Genomic DNA, 13,266 nt, shown 5'->3' with positions numbered 1-13,266 from the left:
TGCACCACTGCACCCCAGACTGGGCAACATAGCAAGACTCTGTCTCAAAAAACAAAAAGAAAGAAAGAAAGAAAATATTTGTTGCCACTAAAAAAAATCTAAGGTCTTTTTATTGATTTGACTTTTCTTCAATTTATAAGGCTCACTTGAGTTTCTGTTTAAATGATCTCATCAATGTAACAAAATCTAGAACTTTAAAAAGTTCTAGATTATTTATTATTATATTTAGCAGAGCATTATTCTGTCCACTGTTGAGAGGGCTATTTCGGAGGGCACCCGAGTCATGCCTCTGGGGCTGTTAGGCGTCCCCGCTGCCGCCACTGCCTGTGCTCCATGGGGAAGATGCTCGCTTCTGTCTCCCGCGTGCTGTCTGGCGCGTCTCAGAAGCCGACAAGCAGGGTGCTGGTAGCATCCCGTCATTTTGCAAATGATGTTACATTTGAAATTAAGAACTGTGACCTTCGCTGGCTGGAAGAAGGCCCTCCTACCACAACAGTGCTCACCAGGGAGGATGGGCTCAAATACTACAGGATGATGCAGACCCTGCGCCGGATGGAGTTAAAAGCAGATCAGCTGCATAAACAGAACATTATTCGTGGTTTCTGGGACTTTTGTGATGGTCAGCAAACTTGCTGTTTGGGCCTGGAGGCCGGCATAAACCCCGCAGACCATGTCATCACAGCCTATCGGGCACACGGCTTTACCTTCACCCGGGGCCTTTCCGTCCCAGAAATTCTCGCAGAGCTGACAGGACCAAAAGGAGGTTGCGCTAAAGGGAAAGGAGGATCGATGCTCATGGTCGCTAAGAACTTCTATGGGGACAATGGCGTCGTAGGAGCGCAGGGGCCCCTGGGCGCTGGGACGGCTCTGACCTCTAAGTATAATGGAAAAGATGAGGTCTGCCTGGCCTTCTATAGCGATGGCGCTGCTAATCAGGGCCAGATATTAGAATCTTACAACGTGGCAGCTTTCTGGAAATTACCTTGTATTTTCATCTGTAAGAATAACCGCTATGGAATGGGAACGTCTGTTGAGAGAGCAGCAGCCAGCACTGATTACTAGGAGAGAGGCGATTTCGTCCCTATGCTGACAGTGGATGCAATGGTATCCTGTGCGTCCGAGAGGCGACAAGGTTTGCCACTGCCTGTTGTAGATCTGGGAAGGGGGCCATCCTGAAGGGGCTGCAGACTTAGCATTACTACAGACACTGCGTGAGTGATCCTGGAGTCAGTTACCACACATGAGAAGACATTCAGGAAGTAAGAAGTAAGAGTGACTGTATTATGCTTCTCAAGGACAGGATGGTGAACAGCAATCTTGCCAGTGTAGAAGAATTAAAGGAAATTGATGTGAAGGTGAGGAGGGAAAGTGAGGATGCTGCCCAGTTTGCCACGGCCTATCCAGAGTCGCCTTTGGAGGAGCTGGGCTACCACATCTACTCCAGCGACCCACCTTTCTAAGTTCGTGGTGCCAATCAGTGGATCAAGTTTAAGTCAGTCAGTTAAGGGGAGAAGGTGAGTTTATACCTTCAGGGGCTACTAGACAATGTTCAGTGTTCTCAACTTGGTTAAGGAGGAAGAAAACCCAGTCCATGAAATTCTTGTGAATTTCCATTAAGAGGAAGTGTGTAGATTGAGCAGGGAGTAATTGCATGCAGTTTGTACATTGTTGCATTAAAAGATGTTATTGCGTGCTAAAAAAAAAGGGGGGGGCTATTTCATTTCATTATATAGTATTTCACTAAGAAATGTTTCTATGACCCACAACATTAGCTCAGTTCTCATAATTTAAAAAAAACAGCCTTCTCTTTCTTCTTGAAACTTTTGTTCCAATGTGGTTATTCCCTCTGGACTACTCAATAATAATTTTTTCCCATTTATTTGTCCAGAAAATGTTTATTGATACTGCTAAGAGTATTTCTAGCTCTTAGTATTTGCTGTAATTGCTATAGCTCTCCCCAAACTGCTGAGCGCTGAGGTGCTAATAAAATGTGTTGAATTGAATGAGTTGTAATTGTCTTCCAGTTGGTATCCAGGTTCTACCTTCACCTGGTTCAGGAATGTTTTAGATAGAGCAGCAGCTGAAGGCACTTATTTATTTATTTATTTAGAGATGGATTTCGCTGGGACACCCGGTTGGAGTGCCATGGCGTGATCTCAGCTCACTGCAACCTCCCCCTCCTGGGTTCAAGTGATTCTCCTGCCTGAGCCCCCCAAGTAGCTGAGACTACAGGCATGTGCCCCACACCCAGCTAATTTTTGTATTTTTAGTAGAGATGGATTTCACCATATTGGCCAGTCTAGTCTTGAACTCCTGACCTCAGGTGATCTGCCCGCCTCAGCCTCCCAAGGTGCTGGGATTACAGCTGTGAGCCACTGTACCCAGCCAAGGCACTTTTATTTAAACATTTCTGACTGCTGTTCATGGCTTTCCATAATCTGCCAGAAGCTATATGATGCTGCATATCTCAAGTAAGACAGTTGTTCCACACCGAAATACAGCTCATTCATTGTTATCGCTGCTGTCTCCACGCTGCGCGGAAGCTGCGCCTGCTGCCTGAAACTGGCTGCACTGGAGCTGCTCCTGTTCAAATCTTTACTCACTTACTCAAGGCCCCATGCAAGCCCTTCTCTGGCCTTTCCAGAATCCCTCTTTGATAACTGCCGTCCACGTTGACTTTTCTTTTTCACGTTCACCTGTGTTTTTAAAACTTTTCTTGTACAAAAGGATACTTAACACGAGATCCACCCTCTTAATTTTTAAGTGTCTAATACAGTATTAACTGTGGGTAGGATGCTGTGCAGCAGGCCTCTGGAGCTTACTCATCCTGCTTGACTGAAACTTAAGCACTTTGATTAGCAGCCACCTGTTTCCTCCTTCTCCCCCCACCTGACTGGAATCACGCAGTGCTTGTCCCTCTGCAGCTGGATCATTTATTTTAGCATAGCAGCCTCAATGTCACTAGTCATCAGGGAAATGCAAATCAAAACCACCGTGAGCTATCACCACACACCTGTCAGAATGGCTACTATTAAAAAAAAAAAAAAAAACACCTGAAACAAAAGACAAGTGTTGGCCAGATTGTGGAGAAACTGGAATCGTGTACACAGTTGGTGAAAATGAAAAATGATTCAGCCGCTGTGGAAAACAATACAAAGGATCGTTGAAAAATGGAAACTAGAACTGCCATATGACCCAGCAATCCCACTTCTGGGTATTTATCTAAAAGAATTGAAATCAGAATCTCACAGGGATATCAGCCCTCCCAGGTTCACTGCGGCACTATTCACAACAGCCAACATGTGGGAAGAACTGAAATACCTGCTGGCAGGTGAATGGATAAAGAATATGTGCTATATCTATACAATGAAACATTTTTCAGTCTTAAAAAGGAAATTCTGCCGTGTGTGACAACATGGATAAACTGGAGGACATTATGCTCCAGTGAAATAGGTAAGTATTGCTAGTCCTTCTTCCACGTAAGTAAGCTAAAGCTCAGAGATGTCATTATCTGCCCAAAGTTTTAGAGCTAATATAAGGAAATGGAGAAGTTGGAATTCAAACCCATCTGAAACGTTGTCGCCATACACAAGGTCATCTAGATTTTTGTTGATTCATTTGAATTTTCTACATGGTCAATCATTTCATCTTCAAACAAAGATAGTTTTATTTCTTCCTTCCAAATCAGTATGCCTTTTGTTCCATTTTCTTATTTCCAAATCGGTGTACATTTTATTCCATTTTCTTGTTTCATTGCATTAGCTAGAACTTCCAGTACTGTGTTGAATGGGAGTGGTGAGAGTGGGTATACTTGTCTCATTCCTGACCTTAGTGAGAATACTTCTAATTTTTCCCCATTAAGTATGATGTTTGCTGTTGGAGTTTCATAGATTTATTTTTTATCAAAGTGAGGAAGTCCCCCTCTATTTCTAGTTTGCTAGGAATTTTATTACAAATGAGTGTTAGGCTTAGTCAAATGGTTTCTCTGCATTGATTCATATAATCACATGGTTTTTCTTCTTTAGCTTGTTGATGTGATGGGTTATATGAACTGATTTTTAAATGCTGAACCAGCCTCACACACCTAGGGCAAATCCTGCATGGTCATGCTGATCTATTTTCTTTTTAATTTTCTCTCCTCTACTTAGGATAGAATTTTTGCTGCTAAGGGGTGTGTGTGTGTGTGTGTGTGTGTGTGTGTGTGTGTGCATGCAAGGGAGTTCCATGCCTTAACCCTAACATGGTGGTATCACTCTATTCCAGGTGAACTTGAGTACTCAGTACTATTGTCACTAGCATATACTATAGCTCAGTGAGCATTACTTTTACTCTGGAGTGCCTTTGAGGACTTCACAGGAGCAATAAGAATGCTTTGGACAATAAATAAAATATTGTATGACAACTGAGGGTTACTTCCTTATTGACTTCCAACTTTCCTCCTCTCTGTTCTGTTTAATTGTTTGCTGCCCTCTCTCCATGTGACCCAGCTCCTGACCAGTTGAACCAATCGGAATGGTCCTGATTCCCACCCATCCACTCATGTAGGGGTGGAAGTGTGACCCAGCTCAGCATGGTGAAATGTGTGAGGGCGGTTCCACTCAACTACTATCTGTGCACTTGGGAAAGGATTTTTTGGTTTTTAGAAGAAGCAAAAGAGAAAGATGCTTTATTCTGGAGTGTCATTTCTGGATGTGATGTCTACCACTGTGTGTCCACTAGGCAGCCGTAAGGAGCTGGCTTACCACAATGCCGGTACACCCAACCTGGCGGCGTTGAGAGGCTGAAGCAACTCAGGTCCTCGGGGGCGCCGTGGAATTGCCGAATTTACTAACCTTGAAGCTGCCTTAACTCTTTGTTTTAATTTTTTAGAGCAGAAACCCGAGGATCCCTGCAATGTCAGCTAGGTACTTGCATTTATTTTGATAAATTTCTTTGAGTGTGGCCCAAGAACAGCTTGTGTGAGAATACTTCAGAATGCCTGCTAAAAAGTGGGCTCCTCTTCATATCTTCCTTATTATAGGAGGGAATATCCATGGTGGGCCTCAGAATCACCATCTTAACAATTTCTCTATTTATTATTCTGTTCACTCAAGATTCAGAGTCCGTATTTTCAGGAAAACAAATAGCTCTTGCAGGGGACTCAGTTCGTCACCCTCATAGAGAACAGCCTTGCAATGTATTATATTTTCTGATGTTGATGCCTAACTCTTACAGGGCAGCTCACCATCCTGATAACACCACCCCAAGGAGACATGAACCCAAAGTCCAGAAATGTGAAAGCGAGATTAGAAGAGAGAAAAAGATCAGAAATATTTACTAGGATAATCAGAAGAAGAAATGTTGAAACTGAACAGGATAAAAATATTTCAGTGAGCCAATGGGTCTCCTCTAACACGTATTCAGAAGACAGATGGTAAAGTGGGAAGCTAATCCGTTAAGAAATAATTATAATAGGTTATTGGAGACTAGGGAAAAGGAAGTAAAAGATTTATTAAATAGCTTGCACTCCAACTATGCAGAAAGGTGGCCAATCATGGATTATATGTGCATGTAAGTGTGTATTAGTCAGAGGGAGCAAGCCTTGGAAAAGGCAGCAGAGCTTAAAGACTGCCTGTAGAACAGATGAATGCATCAAATGGTCCTCTTAGGAGCTGGAAGAGTGATGCCCTTCCTTTCAGAATCTCACTGGCCATCAAGTACAGTTTGACGCCTATGTTGTTTAATGACAGTTGTAGAAATAATGCTCTGTAATGTCTGATAATTGAAACACTTCTTTTCTGGCAAAGACTATTTAGATTTATATTTGTTGAAAGCTACAAATACTCATGTGTGCACACACACACACATACACACACACACATCTCTCTAGAATAAACTATTTAAACACCTTTACATCCTTTTCCCAAGCCTTCAATAACTTCCAATTACTGAAGCCATAAATGCCCTATTTTACAAAATAATACTCTTGTGGCCTGCACATTTGCCTCACTTACTACCTGGGAAAGGCTAAGTCTCTTGTTAGAATAGTAATTTAGGTTATATTTAGTTTGGAACTTCATTCCTATGTCCCTGGAGAGCAGTTATTGGTGTTTTCATTCACCTCATGGGTGGGTCTTTTCTCTTAAGTATTGAAGGTTGCAGGGCTGGTCTCTAGTGCACTGTTAGGGAGAGAATTCTTGAAATTTCACACAGGAACCATTCACCGTCTTCCTGCTATCAAATATATGGATATGCCTACATCTTCCTCAACCATGTCCTACTCACTTTTTAAAATAAAAATTTGATCTGTTCTTTAAATCTAGTATTTTCTTGGGTGCTTAGGATTCAATTCGCTTCTATTTTCCAGGAATTTGTTAGAGCCCCTTCTCTCTATTTTGTATTTGACTTCTCCTTTCAATTTTGCCTTTTAATTTATTTTAATGTATTTATTTTTTGAGACAGAATATCACTCTGTTGCCCAGGCTGGAGTGCAATGGTGTGATCTCAGCTCCTTGCAACTTCTGCCTCCCTGGTTCAAGCAATTCTCCTACTGCAGCCTCCCAAGTAGCTGGGATTACAGACACCCACCATCATGCTTGGCTAATTTTTCTATTTTTATAGACACGGGGTTTCACCATGTTGGCTAGGCTGGTCTTGAACTCCTGACCTCAGGTGACCCACCCATGTTGGCCTCCCAAAGTGCTGGGATTACAGGCTTTGTTGAGCCACCATGCCTGGCCTCAATTTTTCTTTTTTAAAATATACTTTAATTTTTAGAGCAGTTTTAGGGTCACAGAAAATTTGAGAGGAAACCACAGAGAGTTTTCATGTACCCTATTCCCCCACAACTGCACAGCATCCCCCATGATCGTCATCCTCTACCAGAATGGTACATTTGTTACAACTGATGACCTGACATTGACACATCATGATCACCCAAAGTCCATAGTTTACAGTAAGGTCCACTCTTGGTGTTGGACATTCCATGGATTTGGACAAATGTATAGTTACATGTATCCACCACTATAATATTGTACAGAGTAGTTTCACTGCCCCCAAAATCTTCTGTGCTCCACATATTCATCCCTCCCTTCCCCAACCTTGGAGATCCCCGATCTTTTTACTATCTCCACAGTTTTCCCTTTTCCAGAATATCCTATAGTTAGAATCATACAATAGCCTTTACAGATTGGTTTCTTTCACTTACTAGTAGGCATTTAAGTTTCCTCCAAGCCTTTTCATGGCTTAATAGAGCATTTCTTTTTAGCGATGAATAACATTTCAGTCTGGATAGATCACAGTTTATCTGTCCCCCTACTGACGGACATCATGGCTGCTTTCAAGTTTTGGCAATTGTGAATAACGTTGCTATAAACATTTGTATATAGATTTCTGTGTGTACAAAAGGTTTAACCCATTTGGGTAAATGCCAATGTGTACTGGATTGTATAGTAAGATTATATTTAGTTTTGTATCAAACTGCCAGTGTTCCCAAAGGATTGTACCACTTTGTATTCCCGTCAGGAATGAATGAGAGTTCCTCTTGCTCCACCCCCTTGCCCATGTTTGGTGTTGTCAGTGTTCTGGATTTTGGCCATGCTCATGGGTGTGTAGTGGGATCTCAGTGTTGTTTTAATTTGCACTCTCTAATGACGTGATGTGGAGCATCTCTTCATATGCTTGTATTTATCTGTGTATCTTCTCTGGTAAGGTATCTGTTCAGATCTTTAACCTACTTTTTAATTGGGCTATTTATGTATTTTCTTATTGTTGAGTTTTAAGAGTACTTCGTCTAATTTTAGCAAACAATCCTTTATCATATATGCCTTCTGCAAATATTTTCTCCAAGTCTGTGGCTTGTCTCTTATTCTCTTGACAGTGTCTCTTGCAGATAACTTTTTAATTTTAATAAAGTCCAGTTTATCAATTCTTTCTTTCATGGATTGTGCACTTGGGATTGTATCTAAAATGTCATTGTCTTACTGAAGGTCATCTAAATTTTCTCCTATGTTAGCTTCTAGAAGTTTTACACTTTTGCATTTTACATTGAAGTTATGATACATTGTGAGTAAATTTTTGTGAAAGGTCTAAGGTCTGTGTCTAGATTTTTTTTTTTTTTTTGGTATGTGGCTGTTGAGAGTTTTTCTAGTGACATTTGTTGAAAAGACTTTGTTTTCTTGTCTTTGCTCCTTTGTCAAAGATCCACTGACTGACTATCTATCCATCTATCTATCTATCTATCCTATTCTGTCTATGTCTATGTGGGTCTATTTTGGGCTTCAGGTTATATTCCATGGATCTATTTGTCTAGGCTCATGCCGATGTCTTGATTACTACAGCCTTATGGAAAGCCTTGAAGTCAGGCAGTGTCAGTTTCATGACTATTCTTCAATATCATGTTGGCTATTCTGGGTCTTGTGCCTCTTCATTATAAATTTTAGAATTAGTTTGTTAATTCTCCTGTCCATTTTTATTGTTCTCTTTCATATTTAAAATCTGCTTAAGATTCTTCATTCAAAAACTAGACTAGGCATACAACAATAAACTCCCAAATAGCCCTCTCAACCTCGTCTCCAATTTCTGCTCTCTCTCCTTTCTCATCAGGTTTTACCCTCATCAATTTCATCAAAACAGCTCTTGAGGATTTCATTAGTGCCTCAGTTTTTTAATGTATAAATTGAGAGTTTCAAGTTCTGATTCTAAAATGCTAGATGCTTCACTTTAAAAATTATTTAAAACTTACCTCAGGCCGCGCACGGTAGCTCAAGCCTGTAATCCCAGCACTTTGGGAGGCCGAGGCGGGTGGATCATGAGGTCAAGAGATTGAGACCATCCTGGTCAACAAGGTGAAACCTCGTCTCTACTAAAAAATACAAAAATTAGCTGGGCATGATGGTGCGTGCCTATAGTCCCAGCTGCTCAGGAGGCTGAGGCAGGAGAACTGGTTGAACCCAGGAGGCGGAGGTTGCGGTGAGCCGAGGTCGCGCCATTGCACTGCAGCCTGGGCAACAACAGCGAAACTCCTTCTCAAAAAAAAAAAAAAAACTTACCTGGTTTATTCAGTCCACCTCCCCTCTACCTCTGGCCACTCCTATAATCCAGTGGCCACTTTATATATGAATTTATATAGCCATGCAGCTATCTACAAGTATTTCTACTTTGGATATTTTGCTGTCTGGTTATATAAAAATATTGCTCTACATTTTCCAAAGACTATAAAAATATGGAGTCAGTAGTTTGTTCTTTTCAATTTGATGTATTTCCATAACCTTGACACTTAATATATGAAAATGATGTTGACCAAGTGATTTTGTTCTAATGGCTGCATGTATATATAAAAGAATTCCTCAGTAGTCCAACATATTTGGGATTTCAGATAAGCAAGTTACACTTTTGGCCCACTTAATTGCTTTTCCATTAGACATGAAGATTGAGGGCCTGAACTGTCCGACTGAATCAGTTCTCCCTCCGGTTTTGCTTGTGTGGAGCCTCACCTCTGAGCTCCTACTTGGCTAATTCCAGCGAAGTCCCACTGGGAGCATGGCAAGAAGAGAGGAGTGGTGCAAACAGGCTGGAGAGCTTTAGTGCTGCTGGTAACTGCGCCATTACCCAGAAAGTGCAGGTTAATGTGGAGGAAGGGATCAAACTGCAGGAGGCAGCAAAGCAAACCCAACACCCATTAGAAAGAACAGTCATGCAGCATTGAGATCAGGAAGAAGGGCTAAGGGTCAAAATGTCAGAGAAACTGCCCTCATTCCCTAATCAAGGAACACATGCTAGAGACAGGAATCAAAGAAACAGCAGTCGAATGAATGCTGAATTAATTCACATGGATTTGGCTCTCACAATGTGCCCTGGCCCAAAGTCACCTGATGGGTCTCTAAATCCTTGCAGGACAAACAACCCATGCTGGTAGGAAGGATGTGATCAAGTGGTAGCAAATAGGGGGCATGCTGCACTGTTCCTAGTAAGTTCTGGGTCAGCTGTATGTAAACTTGGCATATGCAAATAACTCCATTATGAAGTAGTGTATTAAGTGAGATCAGAAAGCCACAGAGAGAATTATGAGCTAATTCAGAGAAGGAAGAATTCAATGTCTATTCAAGTGTGAATATATGTGCTGAATCCACAAAGGCTTTATGAAGACATACTATTGGAAGTCAGCCTTGTAGACTGGAAAACGTTTCTCAAGCCAATAGTGTAGAAGTAAGGCAGAAATAGTAACAGAATATGGAGAGAAGTTAGAAAATGAGAGGGTGCTTAGAGAACATCAATAGTTTAGTTTGGCCAAGGGATGAAACAGGATATGGGGGTAAAAAGAAATAAGACTTTAATGGTAGGTTGAGGACAACTCATGAGGACCCCTAGATGTTACCCATGACTTTTCTTTTCCTTCCTTTCTTCCTTTCCTTCCCTTCCTTCCCTCCCTCCCTCCCTCCCTTCCTTCCTTCATCTCTCAAGTCCCCATGTTCACCAAAGGGAGCTTCTACATACTTCCTTTTCCATACTCTGACCAATTGCTGTGCCTAGGAGCATGGTGCACCTCTAGAAATGGGTCCTAACCCATGTAGGCTGGATCCTGGAATTCTGCACAGTTCTCAAGAGGGCTCTCACCCCTTCTCCCCAGACAGGGTCTTACCACCTGTAGACTAAGTGTTCCCACATCTGTGTAGCTTCTTGGCTGGATTTGCTCCTGCTTTGTGTTGAATTGCTAATTTGGTGTTTTGATATTGATCAAGTACAGAATTAGGAATAAAACTATATACCAGGTCTCAGACACTGGACCTACACATACTGGTAGCCTCTTAGTTCATCAGTGCTCTTGGCCACCTTCTACTCTAAAGAGCAGGTCTCTGTTCAACCTTGGTCTCTTATACTTCCCACCTGTTTGTCAGGCTTAGTTGGCTACTAACTTACTACACATAAGGTTTACTCACATAGGATTTATGTTCCATGAGTAACTAACCATCTATCTTCCATCATTTTTATATAGGAAAAATCATCTTCAAGAACAAACATGGCATACAAGTCTGTATCATATAGAGTTTGTTAGAGGCACAAAGCAGAACTTGACTCTGGGGAATTTAAATAGAGGGCACATATCGGAAGAATGTCAGAAGGTCACAACAATAATGAGCAGTCTGGAGAAATAGGATTGGGTGTGGGAAGGGTAAGGTAACACCAGAAGTTTAGGGTCAGCTGAAACCACAAGGCTGGGCTTATGGCAGGAACTTGAGCTTATAGTTGGGTTCCTCCACTGGTATCAGTATGACTTCCATTTCTTTTGCCCCTGTGTTAGTCTCTGAAGATTCAAAATTACAAAAGAGTATTCACCACTTAACTGTCCCCCAGTGTGAAAGACTTGCATAGTCAGCTTTCACAGTGAGAGGTGAGCATCGGTCATACCAGACCCCTATTAACTCCAGTAGAGATGGCACCAGGTGCAGGAGACAGAAGAAGAGACCTAGAGTCAGCAAAGAAGACCTAAGTGTTTACTGGCCAGAAACTTACCTACAAGGCAGTCCAGCGGCAGCAGGCTGGACAGAACTACATCCGCTTGGGCAAAGCATGCAGTTTATACAGCGTCTTCATTTAGCGCCCTCCCCCTAACAATCTCCACCAAGCAAATTTCACTTAACCCAAGACAAAGGGTCTCGATCCCCTGTGTGGCCCACGTTCTATGATGTGGTCTGGGGGCTCAGGTGTTCCTCACAGACAAGACATGGATCTCCATGTTGGCCACTCTTGGATCCCTTAGTTTGGAACCCCAAAAACACATTCAGGTGTGGGTGCCACACAGCATAATCTCAGGGTATGCGCAAGTCAAATTACTGCTGTCAGGCGCACCTACCATACAGTATCTACAGTTACTGTCCCCACACAATGGGGAAGAAGTGATTTCATAAACTGAAACAGATATGTTATTTGGAAGGGGAAATGAGTATTGTGTTGACAAAAATATTTATCTTGAAATATCCATTCTCTAGTTTTTTCTATTACTGCTTCAGACCTCATACTTTTCAGGCCTTAAAAAGACATTTTGTGAATAGGTTGACAAAAACAGTCACTAAAAAGTGTTTTCTGACTCTGTCCCCACCTTCCCTACACAAACTCCAAATGCCCACGGTCCTCCCAAATGGCTCTGGGAGGCTCCAATGGTGGTCAACGTGTGTTCTGAAAGCTGGCTTTGTACCCCAGGGACTTCATCTTTGCTTTCCCCCATATTCTAAAGTTCTTTGACGGTGTCTTGGTGAATACTGGCACCAGAAGTGGAAGCTCTGATGTCAACATTATTAATTCTATACCTTAGTGATGGCTGCTGTCACAGCCACCAGTGCTGTGACTATGGCTGTCACCAGTGCTGTCAACCCTATTGTCACCAGTGGTGCCTTTGGTGCCCAGTGACCCACGAAGATGTAGAAAAATGTTCCCTTTATTATTTAATTCCTTTTCCATTGCTTCCCCTCTTCATATGTCTTGTGCCTCTCAGAATCCCTCTTTCTCCTCCAAAGATGGGTCAATCCATTGTCTTTGAAACAAATTTCTGGGCCTTTCAATGCCTTGATTTCATCCCTGAGCATACAAGTATCTGCTTGGGATGCTTACCCAATGGTGGGGCAGTAAAACCAGCTTTAGGAACAGGAGTGGGCAGCTTTCCACATAGTTGAATTTTAGATATCCCCGCTCCTATCCCCATCCATTGACCCAAACATGAAGTTTTTGAAAGAGAGAGGAAAGTTTTCATTTCATAAGAAGTTGATATCCTTAAAAGCGCATTGCCAAAAATAGACACATTTCCAATGTGGAAGAATTCAAAATAATTTATATGCATATAAATACTCTGATCTCATGAAGGTGGAACATAGCTCACTTCTTGTTAAGTGTGAGATTCACAGAGACCTCCTGCTAAAGAGAACAGTATGGAAAGAAGGGAACAAAGAATAACTTCACACTGGACAAACCTGACAAATATTACCTCAGCGAACAAGGTCAACATCAACAGTCACAAATCATGTTGATATGATGGACCCTTGAAATGATTCAATCAAAATGCCTATTTTCCTCTGTAATCATCCATCCAAACCTCATACTTTCAATCTAATCATGAGAAACACATCAGATAAATTCCAATAAAGGGACATTATAACAATATACCGACCAGCATTCCTCAAAACTGTCAAGGTCATCAAAGACAGGGAAAGTCTGATAAAGTATTACAACCCAGAGTAGCCTGAGAAAATATGATTACTAAATGTACTGTGGAGTCTTTTTTTTTTTTTTTTTTTT

The 13,266-nt window shown here is 41.8% G+C and overlaps 1 pseudogene across 1 annotated transcript; it reads left to right on the top strand.

The window, feature by feature from the left end:
* The first annotated feature begins 274 nt into the window (after positions 1-274).
* On the top strand, positions 275-1,607 carry LOC108302977 (annotated as a pseudogene). Its single transcript, XR_001824627.2, has one exon. The product of XR_001824627.2 is annotated as a pyruvate dehydrogenase E1 component subunit alpha, somatic form, mitochondrial-like (transcript).
* The last annotated feature ends 11,659 nt before the right edge of the window (positions 1,608-13,266 follow it).

Source organism: Cebus imitator, unplaced genomic scaffold, assembly GCF_001604975.1.
Source record: "Cebus imitator isolate Cc_AM_T3 unplaced genomic scaffold, Cebus_imitator-1.0 Scaffold43, whole genome shotgun sequence".
Classification (NCBI taxonomy): domain Eukaryota; kingdom Metazoa; phylum Chordata; class Mammalia; order Primates; family Cebidae; genus Cebus; species Cebus imitator.
The sequence above is the reverse complement of the archived record's forward strand: the minus strand, read 5'-3'. Positions and strand labels throughout refer to the sequence as shown.